The sequence below is a fragment of the Corvus hawaiiensis genome, chromosome 2 (genome assembly GCF_020740725.1).
Source record: "Corvus hawaiiensis isolate bCorHaw1 chromosome 2, bCorHaw1.pri.cur, whole genome shotgun sequence".
Taxonomy (NCBI): domain Eukaryota; kingdom Metazoa; phylum Chordata; class Aves; order Passeriformes; family Corvidae; genus Corvus; species Corvus hawaiiensis.
In genome coordinates, this window is record NC_063214.1 from 73,997,525 (window position 1) to 74,023,691 (window position 26,167).

The 26,167-nt window shown below is 39.7% G+C and overlaps 1 long non-coding RNA gene across 1 annotated transcript in view; it reads left to right on the forward strand.

The window, feature by feature from the left end:
- LOC125322253 overlaps positions 1 to 11,472 on the forward strand; it is a 31,182-nt gene extending 19,710 nt beyond the window's left edge. Inside the window, exon 3 of the long non-coding RNA XR_007201906.1 lies at positions 8,304 to 11,472. This is a non-coding gene — a long non-coding RNA (uncharacterized LOC125322253). The remainder of the gene's footprint in view (positions 1 to 8,303) is intronic.
- Positions 11,473 to 26,167: the final 14,695 nt, after the last annotated feature.

The following is a 26,167-nucleotide window of genomic DNA, read 5'->3' on the forward strand; positions in this document are numbered from 1 at the left end:
TTAATTTCCTCAATTAATCATGGCAATGATGAAAAATAAGCATTCCATTATTTAATGTACACTTAACTATGTGCCTGTCAGTAAAGCAAACTAACTGCTGAGGTCAGAATATCTCTGGTTCGTGTTCCTTCTGAATAATAGTCCAGTGGTGGCAGCAACGTCTAGTTGTTAGAAGCTAAAAGAAGTGCCCTTAAAATATTTCAAACACTCTCATGTACTTGAAAGTGAAACACTAATTTAATTAAAGTGTAATCTTGAACAATAGAAAGTGATAGTGATTAAAACATGTAATCTTTTGAAATATAGTTTCTCCTTCTCTTTCTTTGTACCCTTTGTAATCAGAAAAACCTCCACAACATATGAGTGAATTGTACAGGCACCTCAGAGATCTGCACTTAAAATTCAGTGGCTGCATACCAATGGCATTTTCAAGGAGATGGGAGACATTGACTTAAACCAAGGACTGAAACCACTAGAACATGTTCTTAGGCATATTCTCACTCCCCTTCTTCTCTTCTGCTCCTTCAGTTTCTCCTTTTCTCTAGAAAAGTGTTTGATTAAATAAAAGAGTTCTCTTGCTTTTTGAGTAGTTACCTGTTTAGGATCAGATCAGATACCTTTTCTTAGAATAAGTAGTACCCGACTCCACAAGAGTCCTTAAGATTGCAGCAAGAACTAATGGCAGTGTACAGTGTTCCTTCGAACTAACCATACCTTGGTCATTTAAACACATAAAGGTCACCTATACAAGATGTTTCCATTATGTATTGCAAGGTGTACAATTATCAAGGGCAGTCTGGGCATCCAAAGCAGTGTCACTGAAATGAAAAGGAGGTAACACAAGCTGAGCAAGCTTTTCCAGGACCCTGAACATGGGTGTGAATAACCAGACTATGTAGGAACATGTGTGCCAGAGTGGTACGAGTACCAAAGAGAGCTCATTTTGGTACATGCCAGAAGGAGGGAAACTCATCTAGTCCAAAGTTTAACACAGCTAAACCTATTTTTGCCATGCAGACATTTGGACTAGAAGTTGCAGTGTAGACTGATCTGACAGTATGTGGCTTGGCTGCATCTCAGGCAACTTGCTTCAAATACATTATGAGTGAAAGTCACAGGCTCCCAAAGCATTACTTTTGCTTTATTCTCAATAAAAGGATAGTTTTGCATCTCCACATTTGCTGTGATCCTGTTGTTTGATACAGAAAGTACTGGAACAAGCTTTGAGCACCCAGGCGACAGCACCCAGAGGACATCGACCCTCTGGGGAATTTGGCTGTCTGGGCTCAGGGGCAGCATAGACACAATTTATGTGTCCACCCATGGCACACCTCGCTGGAGCTACTTCTTCTTTTCTTGGGAGCTGCTTTTAAGCTTTTAAAAAATTTTTTGGTTGCAAAAATGAGTGTAGAGATAGTCCATCAAAAAAGCTTACATGGTGTACCTTTTGAAAGCTGGACAGATGAGTCCCTGCTATGTTATTTGTTCCTGTCTCTGACTAGCTGTTGGTCAGATTCTTTGTTACCTATGTTCTGCTCTGGATATTTTGAGTTTTTTATATTCTTCATTGTGGCACAAGTGGTCTCTTACTGTCTGGCTCTGTAGATCAGAACACAAAATGCTACCCCACAACCTTGGTATTAGTACTGTAATTTAAATAATAACTCCAGCATTACATTAAATAATAATGTTCCATCTCTCTGTGGCTAAAATTATACTGAAGTCAAAACCTAATGTCAGAAGAACAATACAGCTTGGTAAAAATTTTAGCTAATACCTCCCCTCCACTCCACTACGTATACATTTGAGATATAGAAGCACTTTGTACATTCATACCAAATTTGTCAAATCTATTTCCAGGGGGTTTTGAATGACAGGGAAGAGCTTGGTTACTGAACCATAGAATCTGTGACTTTGTCAGTTCTAACAACAGTTATTAGTATCTTTTTAATTTCTGAAAACTCCTCAGCCTCTTTAGGTCCAGTGAACCAGTTACTCCCCTAAGAGAAGAAGATACTGGCATAACCATTGCTGTCTCATCTCTGAGGTGACAATGCCTTCTACTGTGGACAGTCTCATTTCTACATCTGAAGGTGGTACTGTCTGGCTACCTTTGGTACCATCATCCCCTTTGTGTTTATTGCATTTGGTGACCTGATGGTTGCCTGTTTGAGATATTCATTGAACAAATAGTTCAGAATTTTTAAAAGTAGAGTTGAAAGGTTAGTTCATGTAAAGAACCAGCCTGATTTTGGAAATTCCTAAGAGCATAACAGCTTCCATATATTTAAGCTGCAGTCAGCTTCTTCTCCTTAGTGACTCAGCTTACCTATTGAGCTGTGTTTGATTTTAAGCCCTGGCAGCTCATAGATTTCCTTTCCAAACAGGTGTTTTTCTTCATTTTCATATTTCTGGAATATGAACATGGGTCCTAAAAGCCCTGTTTGGCTACAAATGTGTCCGAAACTCAGCTAATGGGGTACTGTGATGTGTTTCTTTGCTTGCTAGCCATGGTCAGCATGTGGGTACGATTTTGCTCTTTGAAAGTTCTACACATGAATTAATGAGTTAATCTAAATTAGCAGAGGAAACATTGGCAGAGTTGCCTACCTCTTGTTAGCCTGAGAGGTGGGAGCACATGAAGGCTCTCAAATCTGCATCTCCCACATGGCATCCCACTGCTGTGCCCACTTGAGTCAAAGGGCAAGAAGCAAGTACTCCTTTGAAGTACTACCTTAAACAAGAGATAAGGAATAGTAAACTTAACTGAAGCCTAGCTGAAGCCAAACAATTCCGTCTTCTCATGAACAATAAGCAATTGCTGAAACTGTCTTTCAGCCTGTGCAATGTAATCATGACAGCAATCAACCAAGCCCAGTCTCCTTTTTTGCTCTTCCTATGTTATTCTTTTACTTCAGCAGATCTTCCCTATAAAGCTGAGTGATAAGACTTTGCAATTGCATCCATGTTTCTGAAGAAACACTGCACAAGGTAATGACAGGTTTTGTCACCGTAGCAGTGGTGGCTGTAAACAGTTCCCAAGCTTCCTGTTCCTGAATGATATTGCACTGGCTTCCTGCAATTACACAATACATTGTCATGCAGATTAACCACGGGTCACTGAGCAGGGATAGGAAATTTCAGAGGTTTCTGTTGAACCTGTCAGGTTGGCAGATCTAACATAACGTTGGGATCCCCTCCAGCATTCCTCCCCATAAGCCACACAGCTTATTGCAGACTCTCTCTGAGAAGGGGGTGTAAAACAAGTTGCACTGTTCCCCTGAGGAAATGCCCCAAATGCCTGTTTTAGAAGCAGGCATTCAGAGTCTTCAGTTCCTTCAGGGGATGATTAGGGCCGAAGGCTTGCAGGAAAGCAAGCTGAAGGAAACTGCAGGGATACAGAAGAGTCTATTTTAGGAATACAGGAGAGTTTGAGATCCTTATGGGCTTGATCTGTCTTTCTGTGAAACCCAGACATTACAAACATGCACATATACAGCTACAGTCCTTGGAATCAAAGCGAAAAGGCAGTGAATGTGTGTGTGCGGCTTTTTCATTAAGGTGCCAAGGACAAATCTGGGGAAGAGATGTGCTTCCTCATGCTCAGGAGCTGGCATTTAACGCTGGTCTTGTTAGGTATCTAAAGTCAGGGGAAATAGCCAATAAACCAAAGAGAAACAACATGTAAATTTAAGTTTAGAAAGGGTAAGCTGAGAAAAGGATCGGAGCTAACATAAGCAAGGAAGGAACCAGTCACAGTCTGTCTGTCTGCAATTTAGAAAATCTCACTCATCCAAAGGAAATGACAATGCATTTGGAGCACAAATCTCATGCTGGTACTGTAATATAAGCCATGTATATTCAGAAGTGCAAATGCAGTTTGCATTTAATATGGAAAAATCCATGATTTGGAGATTTTATGACAAAGCTAAACTTAGGAACTAAGCCTAGGCTTAGGAGCAGATGTATCCTGAGTTCTATCAGAAAGCACAGTGGTGTGCTATGACAAGGTTAGACAGTGTTTTGGAGATCTAGAAAAGCTGCTTGCTCACCTTCCATCCCTTACTGTGATATTTTTGTATATATATAAAATCAATTAAATTGTGTAGCAAATGCAAGTGATTCCAAAGTACAGTATGATTTCATGATGTTCTTTACAAAGAACCTTAAAAATATTTTCTCCTGTTTAATGGGACTGTCTCTGAGAAAAGTTTACACTCTCCCTACCTTTATAATAGATAAACTAATTGTCTATGACAGTATCAGCAACTATCTCTGTTAACCTTTTCCCTGCTTTTCAGGGATACTGAGTTACAGGTTTGATAGTTTTGTGAACATTCGAAAAACAGAGAAGGGTAAAAAAACCAGTTGACTAGTCTAGGAATATTTTGGTTTCTATTTCACCTCCTTTTGCTTAAATATTCTGCTGAAGGCAGGAGTTCTGATCTGGGGAACCTAGAAATCACACCTGTGGAGTTACTATGGTGGAAGAAGAAACCATATTTTTATATTCCTACCTTGTTTTAAGCACTCAGTAAAGCTGCTGACATGAAAAGCCTTCCCTCCTCCCCCTCCCCTCACCCATCTTTTTCTCTGTTATGTGGGTGAACCTACAGAAATTGTTTTTAAAACATGATCTTCACTATCACTCAACAGATGACTGTTCCTCCTTTCTGTGTCCCCACTGCTGCAATTATCTTCTTGAAGCCATATGGGGAGAAGCACAGGCCAGACATTCACTGAATTGACTCATTTATTATTCATTCATTATCTTTTGTTAGAATGAGCAAATTTACTGGCTTGTGTCTCAACAAGCGTTTTCTGAGCAGATTCTACAAGTCAGCATTTTCTGACGTTGGAAAGATCCTGAAGATGAGAAAAGAGCTGTCTTCCTCCATTAACAGTGCTTCTCCACTAATCTGCTGATTACCCTGAGTAGCCGGAGTAGCCAAAATGCGGATTATGCCCTGGCACAGGCTTCATGCATGCAGAACATCTTAACTTCTGTCATGGTAGAGGACTGTGTTCTAACAAGCTGGTTGAAACTTATGCTTCAGCTTGCAATGGTATGTTTATTTAAAGGCTTAACAGCTTGCCATGGTTACACTTGATGTTATTATTAATAGGAAGTGTTTTGTTTTGACTCTCTTTCCTGCCTGACTTAGGGTCCTTTTTTACATCATGGCCATCCCCAGACATCTAAATGCACCTTCCTTCGATCCCCTTCCACACCTTCTGCTGTCACAGAAGTTTGCGTGAGCAGGTAGGCAGCACAGGAATCACAGCAGATAAAATCTAGGCCACAATGGTCACAGCATCTGTGTAGGGCTGGCCTGATTTGAAATCTTCTATTTGGAACAATTTTTCACATATAAAAATAACCTTTAAGCCTCAGTTCTCTTTCTCTCCCCCTACAGAGACAGAGTCTGGTGGGAAATCTTTTTGGTGAGTTTTATAGGGAATTCAGGTTTCATATGTCATTTCAGTTAGAAGAATGTGATAGATGACTACCTTAAAATGAAACTTTTTACAGAAAAATATAAATTAAATGCCTACGTTTCTGTGAAGAAAACCAAACCCACCCAAATCTTTTATATTTCACTGGAATTAAACTTTAGAGTGAAAGAATATGCCTGAAACAAAGGTAAGTTCTGTTAAGGTGAGTAGCGTGACTCTCCTTGACCCCAACAGAAGCTTCTGGGTCAGGGTCTGCCTGACTTAGCTTACCCCAAAGAGGGCCATTTAGTAGGTACTTGATTGGTGTAACTAAATTCCAAAAACAAGTACAGTAACTGCAGTGGACTGATGAATATAGCTAAGCTGCTGTTCTCTAAACAGTCACATAGCTAAATATCACTTAAGCAGCTTGGCTTAAATTACCTTGGAACAAGTTACTGTGAAAGGGAAATGAAAGCATATAAATGAGTCTGAGACACTTGTATTCATTTGAGGAGAAGTGAGGGAAACAATTAAGATAAACCAGAAAATGGCAGGCCTGTCGAGCCATATGGCCCTTTCCTCTTTCTAACACTTCTTTTGTTTAACTTTTCCAAAGCAATTTTGTCACTATTACTACTGTGGTTGTTTCAGTTTTAAACATGTTTTCCTAGCATTCAATCTTTTCCCCAGCTGCCTCTGCCTAAAAAAAAAAAAAAAAAAAAAAAAAAAAAGAAAAAAAAGAAAAAGGAGAAAGAAAGAAAGGAAAGGAAATGAAAAAAGTCTCAACCCAATTAAAAATAAATGCTAGGAAAATCTTTAAGGTGCTCTTTGGCTCATGTTGCCTTTAAAACTTTGCACTGTATGCTAGTTTCTTTTGTTTTTTACTTTCTGCCTGTTTTGCCCAGCTGTTGGCACTCCTATGTTCTGCTATAGCAAAACAAATGCAGACTACAGATCACATGGACTGCTTCAGTTGAATGAAAGCAGCCTTGGTCATTAATCCTGTCTATAGGCTCTTCGGCTTTTTTTTAACAAGTTGTCTTTTTTTTTTTAATTCTAGCTTTTAATTGTGGTTTTCAAAAAATTAAGAAACTGGTCTAAAAAAGTGTGAGAGATGGAGATCAAGCAGGCTGCTGTGAGCTTTGAAGCATAAAAAATAAATGAAAAAAAGGAACTTTTATTGTCAGGAAATGGCAAATACCTAGCTCAGTTTAACAATTCTGTCTGGCTGTAAGATAGGGAAGTAATGCCTTTGGCAGTACATAAACTCTTGTTTGCTTGCCCTTTGTCTTCCGGTGTAAAACACTGTTGAAAAAATCACCTGTCCATAGCAAAGTTAAACTCCTGGCTTTAACACAGTTGCATGGGAACTTCGGTTTATTAATGAATACAACATACCCTCTTTGATTTGAATGCTTTCAGAGCGCTGAAAAGATTCAAAAGGCATCGCTTCCTGCACCAGCGGCGTGCCTTTATACATCTCAGTGGTTCACCCCTACCCAGCTGCTATATCTCATTAACAAGCGTTTGGCCATCGCAGCGAACTTCGCAGTGTTGACACTTGAAAGGCCCAGGCAGGCGCTGGCAGGCTATCAGCTATGGCAACAGGAAACTGCCCCAAGACAACACTGAGAAAACAGCAGCTGCAAAAGCCAAAAGCAAAAGAGGACAGGGAGAGCTAGGTGTTTCCAGGCTGTGCTGTTTTCCATATGGGCTGTTTGTGCAGCAGAGCAATGCCAAGGGAGGGGAGGAGAAGAAAAAGAAAAGAAAGGTCTAATAAGGAGGTTTATATAAGCTCGGTAGGCGCTGGGGCATTAAATACTTTTTTGTTACATTTTAATGGCTTCCTAAAGTCTATTTTCATGCAAATAAAAGCCTGTCTGTCTAACAAGTTCACAAAAGCCAGGCCTGGGGCTGGTTCCCTGAACCACCTCTGGCCTGGGGTGGCTGGAACCTGCCACCTTTCTCTAAGGGACATGCTGTCCTTGTCGCTGTGCTTGCAGCACGTTCCCTCTGGAGACATGCTGGACACTTAACTCCCACCACTTGGTATCATTATACCCTGAACAACCGTGGCTGCAGCCTTCAGGCCAAACAAGCTCTGTGTCCCAAGTGCCACTGGAGTAGTGAGGACCAAGCCTGTCAGCCAAAATGGGGCACCTGCTCTGCCACTCCCTGCCCCAGGCAGAGTGTGCTTTTTTCCAGCTTTGTGTCACACAGAGAGTTACGGAGCTCGGAGGGGAGGCATGGGAGGGATCCTACAGGAGGCAGCACAGTGAGTGCCTTTATCACTGTACACTGGGATGGAGGAACCTTGGTGTCAACTGATGACGAAGGGATGAATAAGTAAAGGAACAGTGAAATATGAAGCATTGAAATTAGGATCCTTACTTAACCATATCATGCTTCTATTTCACACATGTAAAGGAAAAGTAAACCCTGGATGCAGTTTATCCTCCCTCTTACTCTGTGCTTCCATTGGCGTACCTGGTGTACCAGGTTAACTACAGCCTATTCTGCAAACATTTGCAGCAAATCTTTAGGTAACAATCTTTAAGTAACAATGTGTTTAACAAATCTTTAAGTAACAATTCATACAATACTATTGAAAGCACCAGCAACAGAAAGCAAACTGACATGAGCTCAAGACTCACCACCACCTTAACATTTTCAATGGTCTGGAAAAAAACCGTCTCAAATAGTTTTAAGTTTTTAATAAGGATCAGTCTTTATTTTTCCAGTGGTTCAAATGTAGCACTAACCATTGCCATGTTTCTTCCTTCGGCTACTTCAGGGGTTTTGCAGCTGTGAGAGGCTTAAGGGCGGATGTTTAGATAATTCAAGCTTGTATTTTACATTTACAGGTAGAAGTTGTATACACTATCACTATTACAGAAAATGGAAACTATTTTCTCAAGCCTCATGCACGTCAAGCTCTGTGGTTTATACTAAAAGTGGATTTTATAGCCTGTTGTGTACACTTCGTGTTTCCTGTGCCAAGGAACCACAAGACAGAAAACCTGAGGCCTGTGAAGTTCCCCTGCCTTAGACCTTGGTGTAGCATCGTCACCAATGGTTTCCAGCACAGCAGCACACACTTCCAGTTCTGTAATCTGTGGTTTAGCTGCAGGGTGACTCAGGTGGTGATTCAGTAGGTGGAAAGCTTTCTTCTGTCAATATTGAACTCATGTCCCACTATCCAGGTACACAGTGCTGTTTAAAGGAGTAACCTTCTGCTGGGATACAAGAGAAACGGAGTGACCGATGACTATTGTTCAGGATCCCATGGTGCAAGTGGAAATATTAACTCTTGGGCACACACCAGCTTTCAGTTCGATGGAATGCATTCTGCTTAAATTTTCCTTTCCCATCCTTATGCTGGTTTGTAATCTTGCTCTTCCTGATGGTTTATTTCCACATGACAGAAGGCTGCATGCTTTAGTATGAGAGATGATTTTTCTGGATCCAAGGGACAGGGGATGGTGCTGGTATCCCGAGTAAAGCAGAAATAAATCATAGCAAGAATAATGTTAATCCTCATTATTAAAAGAGTTCACACACCCTTTGTTCAAAAGTACAACAGTGTAGAGAGATTTAAGATTAATCCTGGATTCTCACATGATATCTGTTGGTAAAAGAACATGCATGTGAGAGGGTAAGTACAAAGGCCAGCTTACCATGCTGCTTATTTCCACTGTACAGGTGGGAAATAGTACTTAATTCTAAGAAAGGCATTTTGCTAACAAGAGTTGTATGCTGCAAGAAGTATGTAAGTTCATACTGTTTCCATTTTATCTAACTAAACTCTATTATTGTTATTATTATTAATTACTATTAATTATTATTATTAATTTACATTTCTGGTAAAATATTATGTGTTGAAACTGATATTCCTAAAAACCTTCCATACTTCAGATGTTTGCCAGTTGAGAAGTGGCTCCTGGCAATTTAAATGAGTAATGCTTGTTCTGTGGCTGGCACATTGCTGGAACAGAGCAGTCAGCTAGCACGCTTTCATGCCAGGAGGATGTGCATGTGCTTGCCTCAGTGTGTAACTCTCTTTTGCTCATTTGTGCAGCTTCACGGGGTTTTTCTTCCCCTCTCCTGATCGGATATTTTCATGCTTTGATATGAATTATCTGTTGTTGCCCAGATATGGCCTCTGCTCTCTTCTTGAGAAAGAATTGCAGTATTACCCCTGTGACTTGCAAAACCATATCTAGAATATATAGGGGTGTTTAATGATTTACTTGTCATGTGTGTCACCCAAATAGGGAATTACTGGTCTGCCGAAAGAACAAATAGAGAATTTGGAGATACCCAGTGTTATTTCCCCTGGGTGCTACATTAAGACAATAAACCATTTATTGATACTGGAGTTGGTTCTTCAATGTCATGAAAAATAAAAACAACTTCCAGCCAAAGCAGGCTTATATAAATAAAAAATTATTTTCTGAGTCTATATTAAGAAGTATTTATTGCTGATTTTGAGAAGCAGCAGGATATATGACAGAATATATCCTTGCTCTAGAAGTGTAGAAAAACCTGTGTATCAGTCCTGGTAGAAAAAAACAGTGTTCTGGCTTGCTCATGAGACAGCAACATTTTAAATATATGAAGACACATGAAGACAAACATATGAAAAGCAATTGCTAGATGAGAAGATCACCAAATAGCTACTTTATTGTATAACTGTGATAAACTATGGCTGTGTTTGAAAAAAAAAACAAACACTGCAAAATACAGAGCAAGTCTATGCTCTTGTTTAGGGAGCCAATTTTTTTCTTTAACTTTATAAATTAAAAGTTCCTTCTTCTATGAAATCTTACATACCTCAGATAACATGAAACATTATGTATGCTGTTAAGACTAAATCAATTAATTGCGATGTCCTGCAAGAATTCATACTAGTGTATGTCTTTTACCCCCTCACTGAATCTGAAAAAAAGTTCATCTGACCTTGCATGTAAATGAAAATGTAAATTAGTTTTTCCATGTTACAGTTTGATCCTTATACAGAATCATTTTTATGTATGGGGAGGCTAGGAGAGGAATAGAATTTCTAATTTTAAATTCTATCTCTTCGATTTCACCAGACTTTTGGAAACACGGACTATACAAAACAAAAGTGTGTACCCATTAAATAAAACTTACATTAATTTCTTTCTGGAATGAGATTTTAATTGCGAAGTTTTGCTCCAAGGCAATTTTTTTTCCTCTTTCTAAACCTAGGGTAAGATGAAACAATATATATAACAAAATGTTAACATTTGCTTGATTCCAAGAATTCTACTGAACATTTTTTAAGGAAACCATCATCTCACAAATGTCTTTTAAAGGAAGTGAGCTTTGAGGTAGTAACTTGGCCATATAGATTATTTAGGAGTTTCTTGGATTTGTTTTTTCACATGAGCATCTAAGATTATTTCTAGACAAAGCAGTTAAACTCCAATCCACAAAGCCCACAAACATTTACACATTTTCCAGTTCATAAAATGTGCCATGAAAAAGACCTCATTATAGGCATATTTATTTGAAAGATTTCTTGGTGTTCTGCTTCCAGAAACGATGGCTGACTTGAAATTGAGAAAAGTGCCATAAAATGGGTTTCTTCAGCTTGATCAGGTTCAGTGAAGATCGTAAAGGACTGTAAAAGCCTGGATTCATTCAGTCTTGTGCCTTTCCAAAGCTCCTGTGAATGTTTTGTATCATTGCTGTCAGATGTGATTTTCTCTGCTGCTGCAGATGTGCACAACAGATTTACTGTTACAAGTAATAGATAGTAAATTCCTGACATAGAGGCATTTAGGGCCACTGCCAGATGTCTCATTTTAATAATACATTTGTATATCCGAGTTCCAGAGGGACAATTAAGCTGTGAACAATAAAGATAAAATCCTTGGAGGACAGGTATAACCACTTTATTGTTGTAGTCAATCTATGGTGCTCAATAAAATGGATGAATTCAGTTTTGTTTTTGTGTTGTTACAACAGGATTACTATTGCTTAGGTCTCATTCAAAAAATAGTTGATAAGGACGTGTCTTCATTACAGCTGTCTGCATGGGAAGAAGATGGTGGGCTGCTCCAACTTTTCTCTGACAGTTTGGATGCAGAATTATCTCCGTCAAACTCCAGAATGCATTAGACAAATGCAGTCTCCCTTCTATCCTCAGCAAATTGGGGATTTTGAGAGATCCGTTGGCTGGCTACTGACAATTAGTTATCTGTGCAATCGAATTGCCTGGGAAACACTGCCCAACCTTGTGAAGGGCTTATCTATTTGCTGCAGGTACAGGAAAACTGTGCAGGGAGGTTTCAATGATTACCTGCTTTCTGGATTTCCCTTAGGCAGAGTTTTGAACTAGTTTTGTTTAGCTGGTGTAAATAACAAGGGCTACGTCCACAACTAAAGGGTGTCTGGGAGTGCTCAATGTAAAAGCTCAATCACAAAGAGAAAGAGAGGGAGAGTGCAGGTCAAAATAATATCTTTACTTAAAATTAGCGGGACCATGAAGACATTGTTAAAAGAAACAGTCCAAAGCATTAATGGTAATAATAGGTAAGTCAAGACCTGACCTTTCCAGAAATTCAATATTGTTTGAATTGAATATGAAATTCTGATATAGATACTCATTTCTCTGTTTGTCCCTGTGCCACTCTTCAAGATACACTATATTTAGGTGTTAAGTGTTAAGAGGTAGATGGATTATTACAATCAGAACCGAGAAGAAATAAAGAGATTTCTGAGGGAAGTCTTCTCTAAAAACGTGTTGGTTTACAGTGAGTCTTACCTTACCTAAAGATGCCATAAGTCCTTCCAGTCTACTCCTACACTTTGAAACTGATTGGCTTTGACTCTTGGTCTTCCTTTCTCATAATGCCTAAATGAGCAGTTGCATGGGCCCAAAATGCCCTTGTCCTGGTTTGCAGGGGTCTGGTTACAAAAGGTGGCTGTGGGCAGTGAGCCCTCCGGACTGTTGTTTCCGATGATGGCAGTTGTCTGAAACTGGCAGTAGCAGAATGTGGCACAGCGCCTGCTCCTGCTTCCCATTTTCAGGGCCTCTCTGTGGCTGAGTCAGAGTGGTGTCCTGTCTCTCTGGGTCACCTGGGTGAGGCCCCCTGCTGAAGGCTAAGCAAGGTGGGCAGTGTGCCCCGTCTTCATGTACCCCAGCACCACTGGGATGCACATTAGGGTCAGAAGTGGCTGTGGTCCACCCTCACACTTTGGGGGAAAAACATTTGCAGAGATGAGGAATGAGCCTTTACATCTTCCAGTACATCCATCAAACTAGAGTTCAGGGAAAGCAGGATGTAGGCCTCCATCTGCCTCAGTTTAAACACATCCCTTGTGATACAGAAGAGACAGGAAAGGGCTATAAAAAATACACTTTCGGAAGGTTTGGTTTTGAGGCTGACAGTTAGAGAATCCCTCTCTTTTCACAGTCATAAGAACACCGTTTAGTGTACATTATAGCTTCCCACCACAGGGTCACCCTAAACTCTGGTCTGAAGGAAACATGCTTGACTACAATCAATCTGGATCACATACTTCAGTGTATTCAATTTACAAGTGTCCTTCTTCAAACTACCCCTCCTTTCCTAGTAAAAATGAGGCAGCTTTAGACAGACAGTTTTAAGAATTATCCCATGGGTACTGTTAAAGAGACCAATTCATAGATACTCATGTGTTAACCACATGTGTGTCACTGACAGTAAGTATTTAGAACCTAACAGTGATGGAGTAATGAAAATAGCCGAAATCACAGAAAATCGTGGCAAAAAAACCCTGTGCAAACTTCTTTTAAAAACAATCAATTAACAAGCCACTGGGCTATCAACATGGAATATCGGAATAAGAAGAAAAGCTGTTAACGGTCCTGCCATGCCATTATTAGCAATTAGTAGCTTTCTTTAGATACATTCTACTCCACTCCCTCCCCACCGCCTTACGTTTTTCTTTGTAAATAGTATAAACTGAGTGCCAAATTGCTTCCCTGGTTTCAGCAGCCCAGAAAGTCTCCCTGGCATAAATCAACCTGTTTTGGAGACGTCTCCCTTCAGCTTGGTCTGGCAGATTAACAATGAAAAGGGAGGAGACAATGGTACAGTCAGACAGCCCTCCAAGAACACATTAGGTGGGAGCTAATAGCCGATTAGTAAAATCTTCCCATCATTTAAAGATGCATTTTCCTTAGTGATGAAAACCAGGTCTTCTTAGATCTCGAGTCAGTGTCTGGTCTTCTAGGTCACTTCCAGGGTAGGTTTATGTTGCGATTAGAATGGGGTCTGCAGTTTGGGTAGGCATATGTGCAAGTTAGCTTTTAATGTCAGTTTGGGCAAGATTCAGGGCTGTAGCTGCAGCAAAACCAGAGAAGCACACTCAGACTGAATTGTGTGCTGCTGTTGAGGTCCAGTTAAGCTAATGAACCACATGAGGCCTTGAGTGAGGTGGGAGCAGAGCACACACTTCACCACTGTCCTCTGCAGTGATTTCAGCTTTACCTCTACATAGAAAGGCAAGTAATGTCATCTTCCTCGGTGTTGAAGAGTACATTGATGCTTTACCTTGCTTTTCCTCTGTAAGACAGAAAGATCTTCCATGTGGAATTTGCAACATGTGAGCTATGATTATCTCTAGTTTTGAGAATGACATTTGTGCAATTATGGGTAACTACTGCATCCAATCTACGTTAAATTCTGACTAATGATTCCATGAGTAATTTTCCTTCTTGGTCTGCTGTTGCATAAACCCAACTTTTAAAGATGCTGGAACGCAAGGACATATGAACATAAAAGAAGTTGCAACTAAGTGAATATTCAGGGTCAATTACATATATTTCAAATAATTTATAAATAATTTAATGATTTATAAATCACAGCTTTCTGTATTTAATCCCATTTTATAATCAGATTGTAAATCCTTTATAAAATGGAAAATAAGATTTTGCTACAGAAATACTTTTCTATGAAAGAGCTCACATACAAAAAATGTTTTTTGAAACACCTATGACTTTGTAGTCTTTCTTAATTTTTTTACTGTTGTTGTTCCAATAATATGAAATATTGATTATAAATAATATTTTTAAACACTATGGAAATCTATTAAAATCTATTATTGTTGGAAAATGTTTTAATGTTCTTTAGAGCATCTACTAAATAGGTCAAGAATAAATGGATTGCAATAAGTTAATATGCAATTTAACCTGAATCTAGCAGGACTATAGATATGTATATATATATTCATGTATATTAAAAAAAAGAAAATAGAGCTATACAAGACACATAAACACCACTCCTTTTCCCAGAAGCACCTATACTAATGTCTGCCAGATACAATTTTCATATAAGGTGCCTTACAATATGAATGCTTCTAAGTCTTGTGATACACATCTTTTTGCTTTTTTTACAAAAGCTTTAATTGTCAGAGTAAGGGGATTAAGGAGGAGCCTTGGCTTTCTTAAGAAATGTTAACATTGTCTCCTATCTGACAGCTTCTACAAATGTATTGACTAAATCTGTTTGACTTTTGTGGTCACCTGGACCCCAACAGGCATATTTGCAGAAGGTGAAACAGCATCTTCTCAATATTTGGGTAAGTGAATGTCTCCCCTTACTTCCCAGGCATTCTCTGATTGTACAGCTACCACAATAAACAAAAGAGATGCCACGATCCTCTCCTCAAGCCCTGGGTCCCTGATTTTCCGTATTGCTTAACTAGTGTTTCATTCCCTGACTCCCTTTTGGACTGCCCCAGTTAGCTTCCACTGTGATGCAGCTCAGGAGTGGCTAAATAGGGTTCATTTCAGATAACATGACTGTATCAATCTGACCTCAGTCTATCCTAAAAAACCCTCTGACAGCATCCCAAACTTCAAACACCCATATAGGCCTTCATGACATTTGCTAAGGAAGGCAATAAATAACTTCAGTCCTCCCTGGCGTCTGTGACACACTCCTTTTTCTATTTTAGGCACTTTAAACTGGAACAAAACACAAAATGAGTAATAAGAACATCTCAGGGACTCATGGTACTGAGGACCACTCTGGACAATCTGCTATATAGTGTGGGTATGGCTATCTTGTTCTAGGTGTCACTAGCCCTTGGATCCCAAATCCAGGCAATCTTGTGATCAGTGCCAGTCTCTAAATAGTATGGTGGACTTTGGAAAATGAGGCTTCTGTATTTGTATGCAAATATAATTAGAACATAATTATTCATTGTGCCAATTTTCCTCATCAGCAAAGCCAGTTTGCCATTTACCAGGTCATTACTGACTCATCTGATAATCAAATCTAATTTGACTTTAGCTGTTTGTTCTAAATTCCTGGGGATTAGAATACCTGGATGTTTTAATGCTATTGGGAACCACTGAAAATCCACTGACAAAGAAATGCTTTGTATGTTTCTTCAGTTACTCCTGACAGCTCAAGCTTGTTCCTATTCATTTTGTACCTAGACAACTGTCTGAACTTTTCAGCATATTCTAATAATTTTGTGTACAGTGTACAAATCATTTTAAACCAGAGTAAAATAGAGCAATCTGAATCCCACCCAAGTTTTAATGCTTATGTAACATCTCTCTGGGCACTAAGAGAGAGCCCTGCTTGGTTTATCCTATGCAGCAAGCATTTATGTCTGAGCTTAGCTTCAGCACATGAAGGGTTGTGCTGGAACTGGTGCACCTATGCTTAAAACTCAGACTATATATAACTGGACTGTCTGAGCCAAGACCTCCATTTCCTCAGGGCAGGGCCGCTAGCCACTCTTGTTGGGAGACTTAAAAAGGAAACATTTACCTATTGCCCATTTTTCCTACAAGTCTGGTTTGCAGCATGCAGAAATTGCAGCTCAAAAGTGTTTTGATAGGAACCACCGTGTTCTCCGGGGCCTGCTCAGGTTAGGCACTGTCCCACAGCAGAAGCAGAGACAGCCCAGATACCCTATTTACAGGGCCATCTGGACTATCTTTTGGTCATGAGCTGTTCAACTGCCCAACTTCCAGCAAAGCTCTTCTTCAAGCTGTGCTCTCTCTGCTGCTCTCAGGAGCTGTGGGATGCTCTGGAGTGGTGAAGAGTGGTCATTCACAGGAGAGATGGGGGGGAACTGCACCATCTGCACTGCTATCAGCCCTCATTCTGAGTCATTCTGAGATTGTGTCCTTTCAAATTCACAGACTGTTACTGGGTAAACAATTTGGTCCTTTAATCAAGAGCTCATACTACGCAGCCTGTTATGCCTTTAAGCCTGTCAGACCTTTAAGCCAAAGATTTCCTTAAGGAAAAACTTTAAGGAAAGGAGGTTTTATTCAATGCCAAGTATACCCAAGACTTTATCCATCCTTCTTGCAGAGGAGTAACTCTCAGCTGCTGTGCACACAGTTTGCCCTTCTCCTGCTTGTTTACAGAGCCAGAAATGGACTCAGCAACACCCCGCTCACCAGTCCCCTTAGCCAGGGAGGGAGGAAACTCCTCCAAAAGTGGTACAAGCTTCTCCTACACTGCATCTCTCAGGCAATTCACCTGTTCATAAAGGTGTATTGGGTATGCGTGACTTCACTGGATGGCTGGTGGCCTGGTGTCTGGTGGTGAAGCAGGGGGTGCCTGAAGAGCTCAGGGTCTGGCAACCAAGAGGAGGCTGGGAGGAACTGCCTTGGAGGAACTATTGGACAGGGAAGTGCCATATTCTTGTGAAAGAGGGGGCAACATGTCATACCAGTGTCACTGATTTGGAGGGGGATACTATGCCTACCCGTGTGAGTCTCCACGTCATGCATGATTCTAGTGACCAGTAGAAGTTTGTCAGTAGGCCATTCCCAGGGCACCTAAAAAAGCCCACTGGAGGGTATTGGGAGAGGTGGGTGCACCTGAGGTATCATTTACTTTCAGAGCGCCTTGAAAAATCACACGGCAAAGTGCCTAATAGGGAGTTCCCCACTCACAGCAGAAGCCAGTATCCTGATACAATTTGTGCCAGCAGTGCAGTGCTGGGAACAAGGAAGGGGAAGGGGTCCATATTCTCTCCCAGAAATACAGGCAACTTACAGAGGCAAAGAAGAATGAAATGAGGATCACCACGACTGGCTGTAGGTGGTTAGCACTGACTGCAGTGTCCCTGCCGGGTAGCTCTCTCTTGCCTTCTCTACCCCCAGAGCAAGAAAATAAGACAGTGGTTTTTTGTTGACAGCTGCAAGAAAAACAAAAGGCTGGGGAAAAGCTCACTCCCAGCCCTCCTTACCTTCTTCACAAAGGGAGGTCTGGAGTGGGGAGAGCTCAGCAGGGGTGAGGCTGGTGTTTGGGGAGTGATGGTGGGGCTGGGGGGAGACAACAGGAAGCAAGAACCCACTGTCTCCCTGCCTGGTGCAAACACACACAGACTTAACCTACAGCTGAACTTTTGCCCTTGAGTGACCAGTGCCATTAGGATGCAGGTCAAAAGGTTGCAGGGTGACAGAAAATGGAACTTTATTGAATGAAAGAGAAAATGAAAAAATTCCTTTGTTTGCTTAACTCTGTATGGTTTGTATAGCCACTGTGATCCCATAATGGAGTCCAGAGTGAAAAAGTAACTTGATTTATCACATGAAAAAAAAAAAAAAAAGAGGAGGGATTTTACTAAGGGAATAACTAAAAAAACAATGAGAGACTAAAACCTGCAAATCCCTAAAACATTAGAATAAATGTGACTTTAATCAATAAAAGCCTTTTTATAGATATGAGGTAGAGGAAGATTTTTCATTCTTTAGGAACAAGTGTATATTAAGAACACCAGTGTATATGTCAGTGTACATGAAGGATATCAGCGAGGCATGTTAAAAGAATATTCTTCCTGTATGAGTCAGGAAAAACATGTACATATATGAGCATCTGGCTTAAAAATATTTTGGTTTGACATGTGTTTGAGTACCAAAATCACAGCTCTATATGCATAATCTGTCTGCATTTATATGCAAAGGCAAAACCCAGATATTTAAAATCCATTTGAAAACAAAGGAAACATCTCTGGATAAGTAGAGAGAAAAAGGGTACAACTGGTAGGGCTCTGTCTGGAACTGGGTATTCCAAATGAACTTAGCTAAATGTAACCTGAAATTTCAGCATGTTTGGCATGCTTAATATGCATTGGGTTTTTTCATTTCTCGATGTAATGTGGTCCATCAATAAAGACACAGCTGGTTAAAATCAGATGTTTTGAAATACTGGATTTTTAATAGAGTGGCATATTCTGAATCAGATCCAAAGGATTTTAAGGGTTAATATGCTAATTCTGAGCTGTCTCAGCAATGAGATAGAAATCAGTGGAGCTAGAGGACGAGAAATTGAACAAAGTCCAAAGCTATGCCAGGTAGTCCAAAGCTGTATACCCAGGATATATAGATACTCCCAGAAACAAATTAAAAAGAAAAGCCTTAAAGTGAATTAAGATCTCACACCTCTGCTACTCTTCCCCCTTCCTTTGCATTGTCTCCTCTCTCCCTCTCCTTTTCATCAGTCAGTCCACAACCTGCAGGGCTACAGCAATTATATCTACAAGTCCAGTGTGCCCCACAGCCTCTTCTTTTTGATCCCAGTGAACAACCAAACCTTCTGGCCTGACACAGCTCTAGAGAGTGACATCCTCTGTAGGGTGTGTCTGTCTCCAAGGGTCCTCATTTCCAGAATATATTCACTTCTTGCTGATTCTTTTTTGCATTGTGTCACAAGCACAGACTTTTTTCCTCATCCATATAGATAAAACCCATATCCAGACTAGTTTTGGTGTTGCAGTCATGTATCTCACTTACTGCAGTGTCCTGTGCTTTTGTTCCTGACAACTGCAACCATGCTCTCGTCATATCTATTTGGACTGCTGCTGTCAAGATTGTTATCCCCATCTGTTGCCTGAGTCTGTCATAATTCTGTTTGTCTCTTTGCAGTCTCCTCCTTCTCTGCTATAACAAATGCACTACCTTTTCCTATTCCCACTTAAATGACACTGTAATCAGTACTAAAAGCCTGACTGCTACCTCCATTAGGATTGTGTTACCAATTTCCATCATTTCCGTTCCAGTTTTCAGCCATGCATTTTCAATTTTCCATCTTTCTCTCTACCCAGGTGTGGGAGGAAATCCTCATAAACTCATGCAAACCTACTTTGTTTCCTGACCTCTAAAAGTGCTACTGCAGTTTCCCTCAGCTCTCCCATCAGGCTGTCTGATTCCACCTAGTGTAGGCACTCAGACCCCTGAAATCTTCCTTTTCTTGTTCTCTTTGTACAATGCCTAAAGCAATGTGGTCCTCATTCCTGACTAAGTGTTCCAGTTTTCTTGGGTAATACAAATAATAATTATTTGTAATAACCTTTTTGGTCAAATAACGTTAAATAAAGAGTAGCTCCATTAACTCTAAGCATAGAGAACCCATGTTTATACGGGTATAATGGATAACAAAAAAATGTTTCTCTTTATTTTAGTTTTTCTGTTCACCTACAGAGATTAATAATCACCATACACCTCCCCTTACACCCCTTGAGACTGTAGAAAATGTGTCTTTAAGAAAAATAGAAAACACAAAACGTATACTGAAGTGTATTTCATGTGCAATATTTTGAATGAACTTTGAGGCTGTGAACTAAATGCCTATGAAATTCCTTAAAATGCTACTTAAATATAAACTTGTTTGTACATGAAATCTTGAAGGCACTGTAAGTCTCTTTTTTCATCCCCTCTTTTTTCTTCCCACAAGCATAGTTAGACACACCATAGTTTACTGGCTTGCAACTTGTCTCCTTGAAAACATTAAAAGTTGCTTTTAAGATCATGGAAAGAATATGAAAGAAGAATTTTATATTTTGTAAAGAACTCTTAGTTCTGGTCTATAATCCTCTATGCCAAGTTTCAGTGAATTTTTACAGCCAAGTTATACACTTCCTCTGACAATTTTTAATGCTACCAGACAATTTGGCTATATGGTATTGTTATCAAAATGCTAAAAGAAAAACTCAACAACTCATTATTTGGGGAACTAGTGTCAGTAGACAGTTATTATGACTTTTAGTGTTGTTTCTGTTCAGCAGATAGTAACATGTTTGGAGAAAGGGGAGAAAGGATGGTAATAAAGGCTAGAATTTTTTTGTGGGTGGGTGAATGATTATTCTTCCACACACTGCCAGAGACAGAAAGTAATTTGTGGAAGGCATTGTTCAAAGCAGAGATATTTTGGGAGCAAAAGTACTGTGCATTGTATATGTTATGTCAGTCTTTTGGGAGGTCATATCAGAGTGGTGGGAGAAGTTTTGGGAAAGAAACAAGAAGCCCCACTGCATTTCACTATCTTCAACAACTCACCAGGAATCTGATACCTGGAAAATATGAATTTAGCAATTAAACTTGTCTTTCTCAGCCATAATATCTGCTAGACAATATATATGGATCCTTAAAAACAAAGCTGATTTATTCTGTACAGGGATAGAGGGTTCCTGCAGCTATTACAGAAGGGAGTGTAAAAAATGCTTAAGATTTAAGGTGGAATTCTTCTGAACGCAACTACCACCTCTGCTTGGTTTAGACAAAGCCTCTGTGGATGTATCTTTTAGTGGAGAGATTTGGAGTACAGTGGAAGTCTAGATGATTCATTTAGGCCAAACAGATGACATAGATAGTTGAAGTTAAAGGCTATGAATCCCACTCACAGAAACTACCTATGCTTGTTTTGGCACTCCTCATTGTGCATGTAAAGAATCAACCTCTGGCCACTGCCAGTAGCATCACAACAGCAGTCATGGTGTTGAATGCAGGCAGAATGCATTTATACAAAAGCAGCAAGATGAGCCCATTTAATATTTTAAAAGATTACCATAAAAATATATGTCTTACTTGAAAAAATAAATACACTCCTTACAAAACAGAACAAAAATAGGTTAATCACTTTTCAGATATTTGCAAGTGCCATGTGCAATCAGGCCATAGCATCTCTGTGAAAACTGCCAGCTTGTTCTGGTACTGAGAGAGAGGGGCTACTGCTGGGAAATAACTAGGATGTTCCCTCATTTAACACAGACCACAGAACAGCTGCCGGATATGAATGCCTTTCAGTCACCATTGATCAGGAATCGATTCAAATTAGTGACCTAGAAATAAAAGGCTGCATATTAAAGAACAAATTTCCTATACCATTCTGTCTTCAGTAATGAGAAATGCAACTGTCTGCCACATTTAACTTTCAGCTGTCAAATACAGAAGAAATAGATGACCTCAAAGCATGACAATATGAAAAAGAACTCTCAAATTTCCGGCATTTTTCCTGTTAAGTGCTTTTTCTTTTGTTTTGTTTGTGTTTGTTTGGCAGCTTCCTCACAAAGTTGGCAGTTAGGTATTTACAATATTAGGTGAATGTGGGAAACTAATAATTTGTTTTCCACACTTTCTCATAAAACCTGACTCTAAAAATGGTTTTTCAATCCTAAACTTCTTGTGTTACATTAAAATCCACAGGGAGGGTGTGCTTTTAAATGCTAGGCTAAAGAACTCACAATTTGGATTCCAGTCCTTGGCTTTGCAAGGACTACCTCCATGGCCTTGGCAAGCTGCTCATATTTTCTCCATCTCAGATTCCCATTTACAAATGGAGAAAAGTAATGTTTCCCTATCCTGGGAATATTTTGAAACTAAAGTCACAGGTAACTGAAAGACACTCTGCTCTGCATATACAAATGACCAATCTGACAGTCTGACTTGGCACTTTAGACTAGCTAATGTTTCCTTTGAAGGCTGAGTTGGGAATGCAAGGCTGAAATGTAAGATTTACGGATATCATTTTCATGCTTGTGGTCCTTAGATATAAAAACAAACAACATTCCCCTCTCTCCAACCACTGAAGAAAATGGGTCAATCGAAAATTATCACAGTGACAGGTTTTTCCTTTCATTAAGATTACAAAACACCCAGCGTTAGTAAGAATTGTAGAGATTTTTCTGACAGAATTAATTATTCTGAATGATTAGTTTGTTATGCTCCTTGCAGGCACCAAGTTTGGAAGAGGAAGTGCTTTGTCTTTCGATTAAAAATATCCAAACAGCTCTGTGGAGTCATGATCTGAGAAACCAAAACAAGTCCTTTACCATAGATAAATGAAGGTTGGCTGATCCCAGTTTGTAGAAAGCCAGAGGAAGCCCTCTGCTCTGACCCCGTGCCCTCTGGCATCACAGCTGGTGCATGAGCACAAAGACAACTTCGATGTAGATGCTGCTGTGGGCACTTTACACAGGCTAGATTGTAAATTTGTCCATTTATGAGTGTCCTGTGGGGGTTCCCACCAACTTGGAAGACAAAGCAAGAGCTGGAGTGAACAAAGCATATCCATAAAAATTCCTCTGATTGCCACTGTTAATAAAATGGAGGCCATAAACAAATTCTCTGTGTACTGTTCTTAAGTGGGAGAGCAGGAAGCTGGGGATGCTTCCCTGGGACTGAAGGAGGTGTGTGTGCTACACAGGGTAAGAGTGCAGGTAAGGTGTGCTGTGAGAAGTTAATCTGCCTGCTGGAAATGGTTTCCTTTACACTTCCTACTACTGGGCTGTGGACAGGAATTTCATACTACTTGAAATCCCAAGTTGCCTTGGCAGAAGCTTGCACAGCATACATAAAATGTATGTTTGGATTTCTGGAGCTGTTTTGTTTTGTTTTGTTTGTTCTTTATATAAATTCAGAAATGGAAGAGTAGTTTTAAACTGCCCTGGCATGTATCAGAATAGTCCAGGGCACATCAAGGTCCACCTCCAATTTGCATATTTTTCATTTTCATTCACCCTTTCTAGCAATAAGGACAATATGCTTATTTTTGATGCCAAAGACTATTATGAAGCATTAGATATGGTCCAAAAATCACAGCAGTTTTATACAAGTGACTCAATTTTGAAGGAATGATTGACAGAGAAAGCTACATTTCTTTCAGAATGCCAGGCCCAGTGGTTCTTTCCAGTCCTGGGTACAGAGACGGGTTCAGACAGTGGTCTCACATCTAAGCCATAGGTGTTGCCTTTTCCAGGACTCTCTGCTCTGGTTTGCTGCTCATGGTAAGGAGTTGTGCAAAGCACTGCAGTAGTCAGCAATCTGGGGAAGAAAGCTTGGGTGGAGATGATAACACAGCAGCCTTTCAGTTGTCTTGAAGGAACCAGTTTCTGTCTGACCTGTTTCGGTGTGTCAGTCGGACTCCCGTCCTGCCGTAGTCCCCCTTGAATTGCAGGTATCCATCTAGAAATCTTTGCTGCTTTCCAAAGCTGCTGACATGAAATTAAATACATTGGTTTCTGGCTTGGCAATGAAGACCAAAAGCAAGAAACAGTGCATATCCCCAGTGTGTCTACAAGTCAAGCAGCTTGTAAGGAATATCTCTGTAGCCCAGTAGTGGGATCTCCCACAGGAGGCACAGCCCTTTAGCACACCTGGGTTAGTCCCTGAAAGTTTGACCCACTGAGGTACAGAGAAAATGCCTAAGTTACTGGGTATTGGAACATGAAGACACTACTTGTGCTGTAGCTTTCTGCATTGCACTTGGATCCTTTTTCAGATAATAGTATTTATTACTTAGAAGAAATTTTATACTGAAGAAAACTTGATAACCAGCATGGCACTTAATCTTCTCCCCAGGGTACCAAGCACCAAACATAGCCAAGAGATCCATGTGGGGCTTTTTTTGTTTTGTTTTGTTTTGTTTTGTTGTTTTTTTTTTTTTTTGCTTAACTATAATAAGTGCCGGGTAAGTTCTGGGCAGAAAGCAGACACCTAGCTTAGCTGGAATTCATGGTCTGGAAACCACTAAGAAAAGCCCACTCCTGTGTTCTACATCCCAAGCCCAACATCATGCGGTCACACTGTCATGCAGTAGCACTGACAGCAGCACAGGAAACAGCTTGGAGAAACGCCCTCATTCTGTTTCATTTGGAGCTCATTTGTTCTGAAACTTCCAGTGGCAAAATTATGGTGCAGTTTTAATAGGAGTATGTGTCTAAACTCATACTCATGTTTTTTCTGCAAATATGGGTTAGAAGATCTCATTTTTCTCCTCCCACACATGCACTCGCTGCCAACTTCACAAACAATGACCTGCATTCATCCACGCTGTAACTCTGTTGACATCACCAGGCTACAACAGAGATAAATTTGGTCCAGTGAGGCAAAGTGCTGTGAAATGGTTGGATTTTTCTCTTTTACCCAAGGAAAAATGCATCTGGAAACATGTCATACTTTCATGCTGACACACAGGAATGTCTTCACCATTTTCAGGTGATTGATTTTCCTTTAGATTCATGAGACTCTTTTTAATAGATGCTTAAATTCCAAATGTAGTACATGATATTTTATTTTCTATTGCAATACAAACAATGCATGAATTTGTTATTATTCTGCTTATAAACAATTTTTTAGAATTAGTGGCATGAATTGTTTTCTTTTTCTCTGTATTTCCAAAATGTTAGGTGTTTCTGGCCTTTCTTTTGCTTTTAAGAACATTTGACTTCACTTCCATGGGATCTATGATCTAAAGATGGAGTATTCAAGAGCACCTGAGTGTTTCTAGAGACTAGTTGGCATTTTTAAAAGTAGCTTGAATCATTCTATCAGCAGGATTTAGGAACATGGAGTCAGGGAGAACTCAAAAGTGGTGTCACTCAGTGCAATAGTGTCATTGGTTAAATGAGAGGGGTGCCACAGCCATAAGCTAGGAACCTAAGTTTTGTAGCTCGTGAAGAGGAAGTGGTAATGCCAAAGACTAGGATTTACAGCACATCGCACACTGAACAGAGGTACAGCTAAACAAAACAAAAGTAAAAGCTGTGAGAAAGATATATCTGAGACTGTGACCATTGCCCAGAAAAAAAAAGAAATTACTGCACCCTTGAGATAGGTGCCTCTGCAATGATGATCTAGAGTCAGAAGTTGCCTTTGGATTCAAATGACCGGATTATTGCTGTTTTCCTTTAAATGCAGTTGCTTAAGAACAAAATGTCCTTTATTTAAAGGAATACGAACTTCCTTTTCTATACACTACAGTGGAACTGGAGAAAGAGATTTCCTTAGGATGTATTTTATTTTTTATTTCAGATTTATAACAGAATTATCAAAGGTGCTGTTCATATAATAAAAAACATTATTAGTCTAGCTAATACAAGCAAGGAAGCATGTGGCTAATAAAATCAGTTATCAGTATGATAATGAAACCTGAATGAAATCTGAATCACCAGTCCCTGATACTGACAGGTTTTTTCCCAGAGCTCCTGAAAATATGAAATTCTGCTTTAAAATGTGTTGCAAGCCTGACATTTCAAATTCACCTGTAAACTACTAATTACAAGTGGGTTTTAGAAATGACCATAACTGACGGTTTTGAGTGTTCTTTGGCTTTGAAAAAATCAAAGTCAAATTATCTTCCAGAAAAATTGCTATAATAATGTTTAAACACTTAAAAGGGACTTAATTAGTTTATACAGTCATCAGAGATTCTTGTCTTTAAGATATCATGCTAATTTTGCTACAAGGAGTTTAACTGAAAATTTAATTTAGAAATGTAGCACAAGGATTTAAATTCCTTACCATGTTATAATTTAATGTATTTAATTTTTTTAATATTCTTTATGCAAGATTTAAAATGAAATTAGTTGTGCCCCCTCAAAAAAAAAAAAAAAATCAGGGAATCAAAGGCATGAAGATTGTGGGAGCAAGAAATAAAGAATCATCCAATGAGTTTGGAAGGGA